At 40.9% G+C, this 13,524-nt stretch overlaps 1 protein-coding gene across 1 annotated transcript in view; it reads left to right on the top strand.

Annotated features, from left to right (window-relative positions):
* The window catches only part of SLC22A15 (solute carrier family 22 member 15), a 95,097-nt gene that overhangs the window by 18,590 nt on the left and 62,983 nt on the right, over positions 1-13,524 (top strand). The window lies entirely within an intron of this gene.

Below are 13,524 nucleotides of genomic sequence, written 5' to 3'. Positions count from 1 at the left end.
CTACAGTCCATGAGGCGCAAAGCGTCGGACATGACTGTGTAACTGAGCCCACAGTCTGGTGCAGAGAAACTCCAGAGTAAGAGGCGCAGGGCCCGGACACAGCTGGTTGTTAAAAAGTTGAAATCCTCAGTGTCCTTTGCCTGGTCCCCACCAACTATCCATTTGCCTGCTGACACCCTGGCCTAGTGGGGTTTTCATGACAACAGTCCAGCACCCCTTATCCAAAAACCTCCAGTGGTTCTCCCACCACACACAGTGAAACCCTATATGTTACATTCAGGCCCTTTACCCTCCCCAGCTTGGTGCTGGGTATGCTTTCCAGCCGCATTGTGTATTTCCCTCCGCCTCCCCCGCTTGCCACACATGCCCCAAGCTCTCAGACTGCACCTCTTACCCCGGTGAGGACAGCCCCACCATTCACCCACTCCTCTCCCCGGGGACATCTTGACTTACCTCTCCCGCTCATGTGACCATCACCTTCCCTGATAAGTCTTTTCTGACCAGCTGCCCAGAAGTAAATACACTTTTGTTTCTGCCCTAGTAACATTTTGTTTGCACTTACGTGACACACTGTAGTTTATGGTTCATCTCTATGTTTTTAAATCCTTTGAGCTTAGAAACCTTATTTTGGTCATCTTTGTGTCTCCATGGCTTCCTTGCCGCCACAACAATAACTACCATCACCACGCATATCACCACTGCTCACCTATAACAATAATGAGTAGCCTTGTGCAGTGACAACAATGAGCCAGGCATTGTAATGTTTTACAGACCTTGTTTCGTTTAACTCTCAAAATAATTTATGAAGTAAGCATTATTTCTCTCATTTTATAGATGAAGAAATTGAGACATCTTGAGGTCAGCTAATAAGGGCAGAGCTAGGATTTCAACCCAAATTTGTCTTAACCCAGAAGCCTATGCTCTTAATACTGTACTTTTTAGGGGCCTATCCAATTTAAATCACTGCAGATGGTGACTGCAGCCATGAAATTAAAAGACGTTTGCTCCTTGGAAGAAAAGTTACCACCAACCTAGATAGCGTATTCAAAAGCAGAGACATTACTTTACCAACAAAGGTCCGTCTAGTCAAGGCTATGGTTTTTCCAGTAGTCATGTATGGATGTGAGAGTTGGACTATAAAGAAAGCTGAGCACTGAAGAATTGATGCTTTTGAATTGTGGTGTTGAAGAAGGCTCTTGAAAGTCCCTTGGACTGCAAGGAGATCCAACCAGTCCATCCTAAAGGAAATCAGTCCTGAATATTCATTGAAAGTACTGATACTGAAGCTGAAAATCCAATACTTTGGCCACCTGATGCTACGAACTGACTCATTTGAAAAGACCCTGATGTTGGGCAAGATTGAAGGTGGGAGGAAGAGGGGATGACAGAGGATGAGATGGTTGGATGGCATTACCTATTCAATGGACATGGGTTTGAGCAAGCTCCAGGAGTTGGTGATGGACAGGGAAGCCTGGCGTGCTGCAGTCCATGGGGTCGCAAAGAGCCAGACATGACTGAGTGACTAAACTGATTGATCCTATCTAAATTAGTCTCCACATCTTACTTCTGTTTGATTGGTTAACAAAAGCTGAAGGACTTTAAAATTATTTTATTTGGAAATAATTTCAAACTGTCAGAAATTTCAAGAGTAGTGTAAAGATTACCCTTATATCCTTTAGTTTCGTCTGTTGTTAGTATTTTACCTCACTGGTGCTATCTGTTTTTCTTAATTTTTAAAAGCCACTTGAAAGCTACACGTATTGGTGTTTTTTTTTACAACAAATGCTTCAGTATGTGGGCTTCCCAGGTGGCTCAGTGGTGAAGAATCTGCCAGCCAGTGCAGGAGACACAGGTTCAATCCCTGGAGAAGGAAGTAACAAGCCCCTCCAGTATTCTTGCCTGGAAAATCCCAGGGACAGAGGAGCCTGGGGGGCTGCAGTCCATGGGGTCCTAAAGGGGTCGGATATTGGATACAACTTAGCAACTAAACAGCGACGACTTCAGTGTTTATTTCCTAAAAATAAGCACGTTCTCTTCCAAAGCCATAGTGCACTTACCAACTTCAAGAAAGGCTGATGTTTTCTCACATCTGCTGCCCATACCCAGTTTTCCCACTTGACCCAATATCCTTGATAGTGCTAACTTTCCCCTCTTCCACTGAATTCAGTTTAGGATCACATACTACATTTAGTTGTCATAGCTGTTTAGTATCTTCAGCCCTTCATCATTTTTATGATATCGATACTTTTGAAGAATACATGATACCTCCCTTTTAAATAGTTAGGGTGTTCTTCACTTTCAAACTTTCTGATGATTCCTCATTCAGGGTGCGCATCCACAGTTAGAAAAACACATAGGTAATGTTGTGTCCACAGGGGATCACATATAGAGATACACAATATTCATCTGCCCTTTTGGGGTGATGTGAAGTTTGTCCATATATGCCAGATATTACCTGATTTCTCCCCGGTACAGTTACTGGTTGTTTTTTTTTTTGTGTGTGTGTGTGTGTGTTTTCATTTCAAGAAGTAAGCAATCTATGCAGAGTTGAGTCACTAAGATTATGCTAATTTGCTATTCTGCATTGGAACCCCTTCCCTCCAGTTTAGCATCCATTGCTCTAGCTTCATAAGCCAAGCTAGAGTATGATGGTTACAAAATGATGAATTCTTAACTCTGGTGCTTCTTCCATCTTTGCCAGTTGGGTTTTTTTTTTTTTTTTAATTGAGGTACAGTTGACATTCAACATCATATTAGTTTCAGGTGTACAACATAATGATTCACTATTTCTATCATTGTGAGAAGATCGCCATAAATCTTTTTGGATTCTACTGTAAATAAGCCGTTTTCTTCTTCCTTGTCCGTCTGTCTGCTTGTCTATCTCCATTTCTCTCTATCATTAGTATATACTAATGGCTTCCTGAAAGAAAGTGAAAGTGTTAGTTACTCAGTTGTGTCTATACTCTTTGCAACCCCATGTAGTCTTTTCAACTATTTATAATTTATTATAGCCTTCAGTTATTTTGGTGCTCAAATTATTCCCAGTTTATCAGTGGGAACCTCTTTGAGGTGGCTCTTTAGTAATTAAAATTTTTGAGATAATTGTAGATTTACATGCTGCTGCTAAGTTGCTTTAGTTGTGTCCAACTCTGTGCGACCCCATGGACGTGAAGTTGCAGTAAATAATACGGAGAAATTCCATGAACGCTTTACCCAGTTTTTCCCAATGGTAGCATCTTTTAAAATCATAATATAATATCACAACCGGGATAATGATGTTGATATGGCTAAGACACAGAACAACAGACCCCACAAGGGTCTGTTGCCATATATATTTATATATAGACATACCGACTTTCCACCCTCCCCAAATGCTATCCAGTTTCCCTGGTAACCACTGATCTGTTCTCCTATACTTTAATGTCCTCATTTCAAGAATATTATAAAAATGCAATCATGCATGTAGCCTTTTAGGATTGGCTGTTTTTTATTCAGCTTACTTCTCTGAAGACTCATCTAGGTTTAGTTATATTACTTTAGTTATATGATAAGTCTTTTATGCAGATAGATTGGTTTCTCTCACTTTATTCTTTTTCAAAGGTTGCTTTAGCTATTTTAGTTCCTTTGGCTTTCCATGTAAATTGTAGGATAACTTTTTTTCTGTATCTGCAGAAAATCTTGCAATTTTGATAGGAGCTGCATTAAACCTGTATATCAGTTTGAGGATAGATGGCATCTTTACTCTATTACATCTTCTAATACATGAACACTGTATGTATTAGTTAGGGATTCTTTGATTTCAGTGTTTCGTAGACTTTAGCTTATAAGTCCTGTACATGTTTTGTTAGATTTATCCTAAATGCTTCTTTTTTTGTTGTTGTTGTTGAGCGATTGTAAGTGGTATTGTATTTTAAATTTTGGTATTCGTATGTTCATTGCTGGTTTGTAGAAGTACGGTTGATTTTTGCATGTATAATCTATGTAGTTATTAACTCATTAATTCTAGGAATATTTTGAAGATTCTTTGGCGATTTCTAGATAATTTTATAAAAAATAAGGACAGTTTTATTTTTCCTTTGCAGACCGCATGGCTTTTGTGCTTTGTTTTGTTGCTTTATTGCTCCGCCAGAACTTCTACCACTCTTGTGTATATGGCATCCATACACTGTTCCCAGTCTTATGGGGAGGCTGCAGTCTTTTACCATTAAGTTTAATGTTAGCTGTTGGTGTTTGTAGATGTTTTTTATTATGTTGAGGAAACCCCTTCATTCCAATATTATTTTTTTACCTTGAGCATGTATTGAATTTTGTCAGATATACCACTTTGTAATTTTCTACATAAGTTGCGGTGATCATGTGGTTTTCCTTCTCCACCTTGTAATGTGGTGGGTTGCACTGTTTGATTTTCAAATACTGAACCAGCCTTATATCTCTGCGTGGTAGATACATCTTTTTGTGTATTGCTGAATTTTAACTGCTAGTAATTTGTTAAGGATTTTTGCTTCTGTATTCATTAGAGATATTGGTCTCTAGCTTTTTCTTGTTTTGTACTGTCTTTGTCTGGTGATGGTATCAGGATGATACAAGCTTCATAAAATGAACTGAAACATATTCTCTCCTTTTTTGTTTTCTGGAAGTGAGTGTGTAGAATTCGTGTTAGTCCTTAAAGCATTTGGAAGAATTCTTCAGTGAAATTATCTGGGTCTTTAGTTTTCTTTTTTGGGAGTTTTAAAATTACGAATTCAGTTTCCTCAAAAGATATAAAACTAATTAAATGATCTACATCGTACTGTGAGTTGGGGCAGCCTGTTATTTTCAGAGAATTGATCCATTTCATCTAAGTTTTCAAATTTATGTGTATAGAGTTGTTCATTGTATTACTTTATTACCCTTTTGATGTCTGCAGAGTCTGAAATGATATCCTCTTTTGTTATAGTATTGGTAACAAAATATCAGTATTGGTGATTTCTGTCCTTTCTTAATTACTTGTCATGATAGGATTTTGTCAATTTTATTGATCTTTTTAAAGAACTAACATTTTGTTTTATTGATATTTTTTTCTGTTTTCACTTTTATTAATTTATGTTCTTTTGTTTGCTTTGAGTTTATTTCTCTTTTTTCTTTTTTCGGTTCTAGAGGTGGCAGTCTATTGATGAGAGCCTTTCTTTTTGCAAATATAGGCAATTAGTAATGGAAATTTCCCTCTCAGGACTGCTTTAGCTATGCCCCACAAATTTTGATGTATTTTCATTTTCATTTAGATCAATGTTTTTTTTTTCTCTACTTGAGATTTCTCCTTGAGGTTTGACCCAATGATTATTTAGAAGTATGCTCCTTAGTTTCCTAAATGTTTGGAGATTTTTTTGTTAGCTTTCTTTTTTTTGATTTCTAGTTTGATATAGTCAGAGGAAACTCTCTGGATAATTTCAAGTCTTTTAAATTTGTTGAGGTTTCTTTTATGGCCTGGGATTTGGTCTCTCTCGGGTGTATGTTCCATTGGCACATGAACCAAATGTATATTCTGTTGCTTTGGGATGGAGTACTTGATAAATATTATTGAGATCCTGTTGGTTGATGGTATTGTTGAGTTCTTGTGTATCCCTGCTGATTTTCTGTTTTGTTTTTCTATAAACTGTCAAGAGAGGAGTGTTTATGTCTTCAATTATAATTATGGATGTGCTGAGTTCTCCTTTTCCTACTCTCAGTTTTTGCTTCATAATTTTATAGTTCTGTTAGTTATATGTATGTGGATTTATGATTGCTATGTCTTCTTGAATCCTGACCTGAAAGGTTGAACTTTTTATCATTTTATAATTTCCCTGATCATTTTCTTGTTCTGAAATGTGGTTTATTTGATATTATTATAGCCACTCCTGCCTTCTTTGATTAGTTTTGGTATGATGTATATTTTTTCCTCCTTTTACTTTCAATTTGCCTGTATCGTGATATATAAAATTAGTTTCTTATAGATAGCATGTAACTGGATCAAGTTTTAAAATCCAGACTGTCAATCTCTGTCTTTATTTGTATATTTAAACAATTTACATTTAATGCAATTCTTTGTATGTTAGGGCTTACCTCTTTCACTTTATTATTATTTTGCTCTCTGAGTTTTTGTTTATTTTTCTTTTATTTTCCTTGCCTTCTGGTAGATTGCTTGAACATTTTTTAGGATTCTGGTGACTTATCTACAGTGTTTTTGACTGTATCTCTTTGGCTAACTATTTTAGTGATTGCTGTTTGCATTACTCTGTGTGTGTGTGTATACACACACACACACACTAAAACTTACCACAGTCTACTAATGTCAGATTACCAGTATGAGTGACAAACAGAAACTTTACCTCACCTTATATCCCTTTGCCCTCATGTTTATAATTGTCTTAAATATTTTTCTATATACTTGTGGAACCATATTACAGTGTTATAATTTTTGCTTCAACCATTAAACGTAATTTAGGAAACGCATGATGAAAATAAAAGTCTATTATATTTATCCCCATCTTTTGTTACCTTTTTCTTTCTTCCTGATGTTTCAGAATCCTTTCTTTTGCGTGTGTTTTTTTTTTTTTCCTTTCTAGAAAATTGCCATTAGCTGTTGTTTTAGGGTAGTTCTGATAGTGACAGTTTTTTTTTTTTCTTTATCCAATACTATCTCTTAAAACAATTTCTTTTTAATTGAAGGATAATTGCTTTACAATATTGTGTTGGTTTCTGCCACATATCAGCATGAGTGAGCGATAGGTATACATATGTACCCTGCCTCTTGAACCTCCTTCCCACCTCCCACCCAATCCTACCCTTCTCTGTTGTCACAGACCCCTGGTTTGAGTTCCCTGAGTCATATAGCAAATTCCTACTGGCTGTTTTATGTATGTTAGTGTGTATGTTTCCATGCTACTCCTATCCAAGACTATCTGGATTTCTTTTTCATCTGTTATTTTCACTGGTTAGAAAACTCTTGGTTTAGAATCTTTTTCTTCTGCATTTAAAATTTCCTGTGCCACTTCCTTCTAGCCTTTATGGTTTGTGATGGAAAATATGGTATTATTTGAATAGTTATTTTTTTCCTCCTGTATTCAGTTCAGTTCAGTTGCTCAGTCGTGTCTGACTCTGCAACCCCGTGGACCATAGCATACCAGGCCTCCCTGTCCATCACCAACTCCCAGAGTTTACAGAAACCCATGTCCATTGAGTCGGTGATGCCATCCAACCTTCTCATCCCCTATCATCCCCTTCTCCCCCTGCCTTCAATCTTTCCCAGCATCAGGGTCTTTTCAAATGAGTCAACTCTTAGCATCAGGTGGCCGAATTATTGGAGTTTCAGCTTCAACATCAGTCCTTCCAATGAACACACAGGACTGATCTCCTTTAGGATGAACTGGTTGGATCTCCTTGCAGTCCAAGGGACTTTAAGAGTCTTCTCCAACACCACAGGTCAAAAGCATCAATTCTTCGGCACTCAGCCTTCTTTATAGTCCAACTCTCACATCCATACATGACTATTGGAAAAACCATAGTCTTGACTAGGTGGACCTTTGTTGGCAAGTATCTCTTGATACTTTTAAGGTTGTTTATTTTGGGGACTTTACCAACTGAGCCACCAGGGAAGTCAATATTTAGAAGTTAGACTGTGATGTTTCCTGACGTTGATTTCTTCAGACTTACCTTACTTGGGATTTACTGAGCTTCTTGGATCTTTAGATTTTTATCTCTTGACAGCTTGGAACATTTTCTGCTGTTATTTATTCATGTACTTTTTCTTTCTTTCTTTCTTTTTTAATATTTCCTCCTTTCTCCTTTCCTTCTAGAACTCCAATGACAGAAATATTAATTCTTTTGTTTTAGCCTCAGAGACCCCTGAATTTTTGTTCGTTTTTTTTTAGTCTGTTTTGTTTTCAGATTGAGTGTTTCCTAGTGTTCTGTTTTCAAGTTTACTGATTCTTTCTTCTATCTCCTCTATTCCTCTAGTCTGCTGTTGAATCCATTCATTGTATCTTTTAGTTTAGTTTGGATTTTTGGAGGCTTCATTACCATGACCAATTAAATCATTGGCTATTGGTGATTAATTTAAATTTCATCCCCTCTCCTCTCCCTGGAGTTTAGGGGGAGGGATGGAGGTTGAAACTAAAAGATCTAACGCTCTAATCACAGGGTTTGTTTTCTCAGCAACCAGCCTGCACCCTTGTGTGTGTATTAGTCACTCATGTGTGTATTAGTCACTCATATGTCCATGTATGGAGAAGACGATGGCACCCCACTCCAGTACTCTTGCTTGGAAAATCCCATGGATGGAGAAGCCTGGTGGGCTGCCGTCCATGGGGTCGCTAAGAGTTGGATACGACTGAGCGACTTCACTTTCACCTTTCACTTTCATGCACTGGAGAAGGAAATGGCAACCCACTCCAGTGTTCTTGCCTGGAGAATCCCAGGGACGAGGGAGTCTGGTGGGCTGGCGTCTGTGGGTTTGCACAAAGTTGGACACGACTGAAGTGACTTAGCAGCAGCAGCATGTCCATGTAAGTGGACAAATCTTTGGACCCGATGGACTGTAGCCTGCCAGGTTCCTCTGTCCATGGGATCTCCAAGGCAAGAATACTGGAGTGCCATTTCCTCCTCCACCATGGGACCCACAAGTCACCTTCCCTGAAGCATTTTTCAGGAATGAAGGACAAGAGACAATTACTCCATTACTCTTATACTAAGCTCAGGAATTCCAAGGGTTTGGGACCTGTGAACCAGGAACTGTGAATGAAGACCGAATATATGTGACAGATATACCCACATTTGGTCATCTGAATGACCAAATATATATTTTCCTATAAATCACAAAATCACTCTTTGTTTACTCCATCTTTCTGGAGCTGAAAATCCTGTGTCCTTTTGATGTGCCCACTTTTTTTCTTTTATGAGGACTTTAAAATTTTTTGGCATAACAAGATAGTCTGGGTTTATCTTGCATCTTCCTACTCTAACGATGGGACTAGGCATTTCTCCAAAAAGCTCTGGTTCTATTTATTGCCCTCATAGGATTTTGAAATGGGTGAAAGCCATAAGTCTGCTCTCCAACCAATCCATTAACCACATTATAGTGAAAGTAGATCTCAGACCAGATTCACCACAAGTATAAATGAACTTATTAACTTATTAACTCAATTCTTATTCTCAGAGAAGTTCAAAATAATCTTTCTTTCAGGCTTTAAAAGTCTGAACTCTGGTTTTATAGGTGTTCTGTACATTGCTTACATGGCAGGTCACTACAGGCAAACCCCAATTTTCCATAGTCTGGGTACAGATACCCACCTTCCCACAGCTTCAAACATAGAGAACTTTCCAGAGTTCATACTGGCTCAGGACCAAGCAGGGGTTTTAACCTAGGGCATCACCTCTATAGAGTACAAAACATACTGGGTTATCTGAAAAATTCATGGAAGGTTAGTGAGTATTTTTAAAGTATGTTGAGCTAATCTGTGTATCTTGACTGTCTAATTTCACTAGGGATGGCCCATTTTTTATATTCATCATTGCTATTCAACAGGCCACTATTTTAATCAAGAATAAGCAAAGCACCCTTTGTTGATAGAGACAATGATGGAGAATGGGCTTTCTGAAGAGAAGGCCAGCTGACCACCACTGGACAATGCAACCTTGATGAGAATGCTCGTGGTACCAGGGTGAAAGCTTGACCTAAGTAATACTGATGCATAATATCCCACTGAATGTGCTTAATACTTTAAAGTAAATTAGATAACACAGTAATGCCATGCTTCAGCATCATAGATACGCAACAAATTTCAGTGGAATTGAATTAAATTACTACTTAGGAAATCTGTATCGGAGTCCTTTTAGTTATCACTTGAGGGACACCATTCTTAGCAAATGTCGTTGAGCAACTACTGCATGCCTGATGCCAGAGGAAGCCTTGATACAAAGAAGGAGAGTACTGTTAGACCATATCCTCTAAGACAGCAGCAATGGCACTTAGTCAACAGCTGGTCTCCTGTGCTGGCACCTTGGCTCTTGGGAAGCTCGCCTATAGCACAACTTGACTAGAAACTGAATAAGAAGGGAAGGGACCCCAGAGGGCTACGATTCCCAAGACAGAAAGTTGGTAGATGCAGGAGAAATGGAATTAAGTATCTTCCCCTGAAGAATCCCAGGGACGGGGGAGCCTGGTGGGCTGCCGTCTATGGGGTCGCACAGAGTCGGACACAACTGAAGCGACTCAGCAGCAGCAGCACAGTGCTGAAGGTCTTTAGAGCAGCTTGGAGAAAGAGGAGATAAAGAGCTGACTGAGGTGGCCCTTTACCTTACCTTCCCGTGATAGCAGCTTCGGGTCCCTCCTCTTATCACTGCTTGTGTCTGTGAGTCATTATCTCTCCTGCCGTCTGTCTTTGTCATACTGTAACTCTGTCTGCTTCCTGCTTTCCTTCCTTCCCGTCTCCTTTTCTCTCTCCTGTTTCCTTATCCCTCTGTCTCTGTCATTTTGTCGTTCTGAGTCCCTCGGTACCCCCACCTTTCCCATCTCTCTGTGTGTATACCATTTCTTCGTCTCTGCCTTTGTCTGTGTCTCTGTCTCACTGGCTGTCTCTACTTGGCTTTCAGTCTCTTTCTCTGATGTCTCTGTGTCTTTCTGTGTGTATCTCCATGTGACTTTCCCTTTTCACTCTTTCTTCCTGCCCTCTCTCCCTCTTGCTGGTTACTCACCGGTCCTCTTTCCCATTCCCACCTATGTAACTCCACTGAGATGTACATACTAGCATATACCATTATCCATCCTGCTTGTACATATATCATTGTAGATTTATAGATACACAGTACTTTCCCCCATGGTATAGAAGCATATATTTGTTCCCATGCTGTTGCCAAGCTGATAGAAGGTCAGAACGGTTCTCTACCTCGGAAATGTGTCTCAAGGCACAAACATCCCCTGGGCAGAAAACGACCTTCAGTCTCCACCTGGTGTTCCAGAACTATTGGCGGGGGGGAGGTTAGGCAGGAGGTCTAGCCAGCTGCATAGCTTGTTGGTACCAATATACCTCTCCATGTGATTCCCAGGGGATGTTCCATGGAGACGGTGGGGTCATGGTTTAGGATGAATTCTCTGAGAGCATCTCAGATGCTCAACCTGTGCTCCCAGCCTATGTGAGTTTGTGATGCTTTCAAGGGTGGCTGTGGCCTGCCCGCCCTGGTGATGGAGCACAGGTGGCATCTCTGGCTGCACAGTGGGACAGAAGTCCACTGTCCCCACAGGCTCCTCAGCTGCAGCAAGACTGTTCATACTTTGCAGGGAGTTTGTGGGTGAGATGACGTGTCTTACAAGGTTTAGTAGGTAGAGGGGAGTCCAGAGGCAGATAACCCTGACTACCTTCCAGGGCCGTGTCGTGTGAGAGGCTCTCTCCCAGGAGCCTTACCTGTGTGCTGCTTGTTTACTCCTGCCAACAGCCCCACCCTGTGGATTCAACAGCTGACATGGAGACAATTTTTTAAATTAGCCCTGTTTAATAAGCCACTGATCTGGGGACTCAGTGAGCCAGCCCATATTCTTCCCATTGTACCAGTGATCTCCGGACTCCTTTTTTTTCCCCCTTACAAAACAGAAGGCTTTCATTTTTGAGTGGCATCTCAGTTGACATTTCAATATTGAAAAGAGCTGGGTGCTGCGCTGTTGCATTAAAGAGGAGCAGAGTCCAGGGCCCAATGCTCTGCCACCGCCAGCCAGCCCTACCAGTGCCACAGGCAGCGGTGAGCAGGGCGAGAGCTTGGCTGTGTCTGGGAGGAGGGGTGGGAGTGTGGGTGTGTGGGGCGTTGAGAGAGCAGGGGGCCCTGGGTGACAGCACATGGTCCACACGGGTGGGACTGAAAGCAAAGTAGGTTCTCATCTCCCCCAGCTGCCAGTCGCCCACTTGAAATTGCCTCTGACAGAGTAAATTCTAGGGGAGAGAGCAAACAATTGTAATGTTTGTATCGTGGCTGGCAAATTAAAAATATAAGAGTGCACAGGTTCAGAGTAGCAGGGCGACTTGGTGTCACAGTGATGAATGGAGGTGTGCGGCCACTGATTTTCTGTGGTCTTTCTCCAGTGGCATGTGACAGAGGCAGGGAGTCAGCCCACTTAGGAGTCTGCCACGGTCTGGCTTTCCCTAAAGTGATGTGGCTATCGGGATATTTGTATCTAGTTCATGAGGAGCCTAGCGAGTGGTCCCACACAAACAAATCACACAAGTACTACAGAAGTAGTAATGATCCCACTCAGCTTTCATAATTGTCAAGCCCCAATAAACTTACAGGTGTCCTGATCTAACAAAAAAATCTCGAAGACTCAAATAAAATGAGCAACAACTCCCGTGCCACTCCACCATTCACCTGCATGCTCAGAACTCAGCGCCTGCTGCCCTGGTGTTCACAGGGTCACCCCATCTCTTTGCATGTGTCCACATAGTACCAAGATGAGGCATGTCTGCTGTATATTTTTAGTGCAGAATCTCCTATTTTCCCTGAAGTCATTTGTTTCGAGGTCCAAAGAAAGTGCCCCCCATGCACCCTCATCTCCAGCACTCAGAGTGTGTGAGTTCCATGTGGGTTCACATGCTCCACTTCTGCCTTGGGCACCGGAGCCCTAGCCGGGTGGTGTTCCAAGTTTTGGAACAGGAGCAGGTGGTATGGGTGGCGGCCAGTGTTCTCGCTTCCTCTACCAGCATGACGAGAGTTAGCGGAGCAACAGCAGCAGGGGCAGAATGATGAGATGATGATCGGGGGCAGCGGTGCCAGGAGGGATGGCGGTGGCGACCACTCTTCAGCCAGCATCCTGTAGAAACTGCCGTTCTCTGCACTCACTCTGAGGTTCATCCACAGTTACAGTGGTGGAGTGCAACCCCAGCCAAGCACTCCACATAAAGGCTTAAAATCACTTTTTTTTCCTTGACTGCCGCTTGGCATGTGGGATCTTAGTTTCCCTCTTTAGCATTACTTTAGTTTCGATTACTACTCTAGTTTTTCAGTTATTCTTCCCAAACTCCAAAGTGATAATATTAAAAGCAGCACCCAAACTTTGCCAGTTCGTTGGTAAATATCCTTGGTATACAATCTGTGTTTGTAGACAGTATATAGTACATATTGAAATTATTTGGTATAAAATGAGAGTTTAAAAAGCAAATAGAGGTACTTTTCTGGTGGCTAAGTCCAGTAGCTAAGACTCTGGGCTTCCAACACGGTCCCCCGCGGTTCAATCCCTGGTCAGGTAACTAGACCCCACATGCCGCAACTAAAGATCCTGGATGGTGCAACAAAGATCAAACATCCCGTGTGCCTCAACTGATACCTATAGCTCAGCCAAATAAATAAGTAAATAAAAATGTAAAAAAGCAAGTATAAAGTCTTTTTGTCTCCTCATATAAAATACTTGAAAATAAATACCAAGGTAGAGTCTGCAGAACTCGAGTTTAGGGAGATTGTCTTAAAAACACGCACCTGAAGACTCCTGCCCTTATTACATTCAGGTCAGGCTTTGCAGAAGTTATTCAT

Source organism: Capricornis sumatraensis, chromosome 2, assembly GCF_032405125.1.
Source record: "Capricornis sumatraensis isolate serow.1 chromosome 2, serow.2, whole genome shotgun sequence".
Taxonomy (NCBI): domain Eukaryota; kingdom Metazoa; phylum Chordata; class Mammalia; order Artiodactyla; family Bovidae; genus Capricornis; species Capricornis sumatraensis.
The sequence above is the reverse complement of the archived record's forward strand: the minus strand, read 5'-3'. Positions and strand labels throughout refer to the sequence as shown.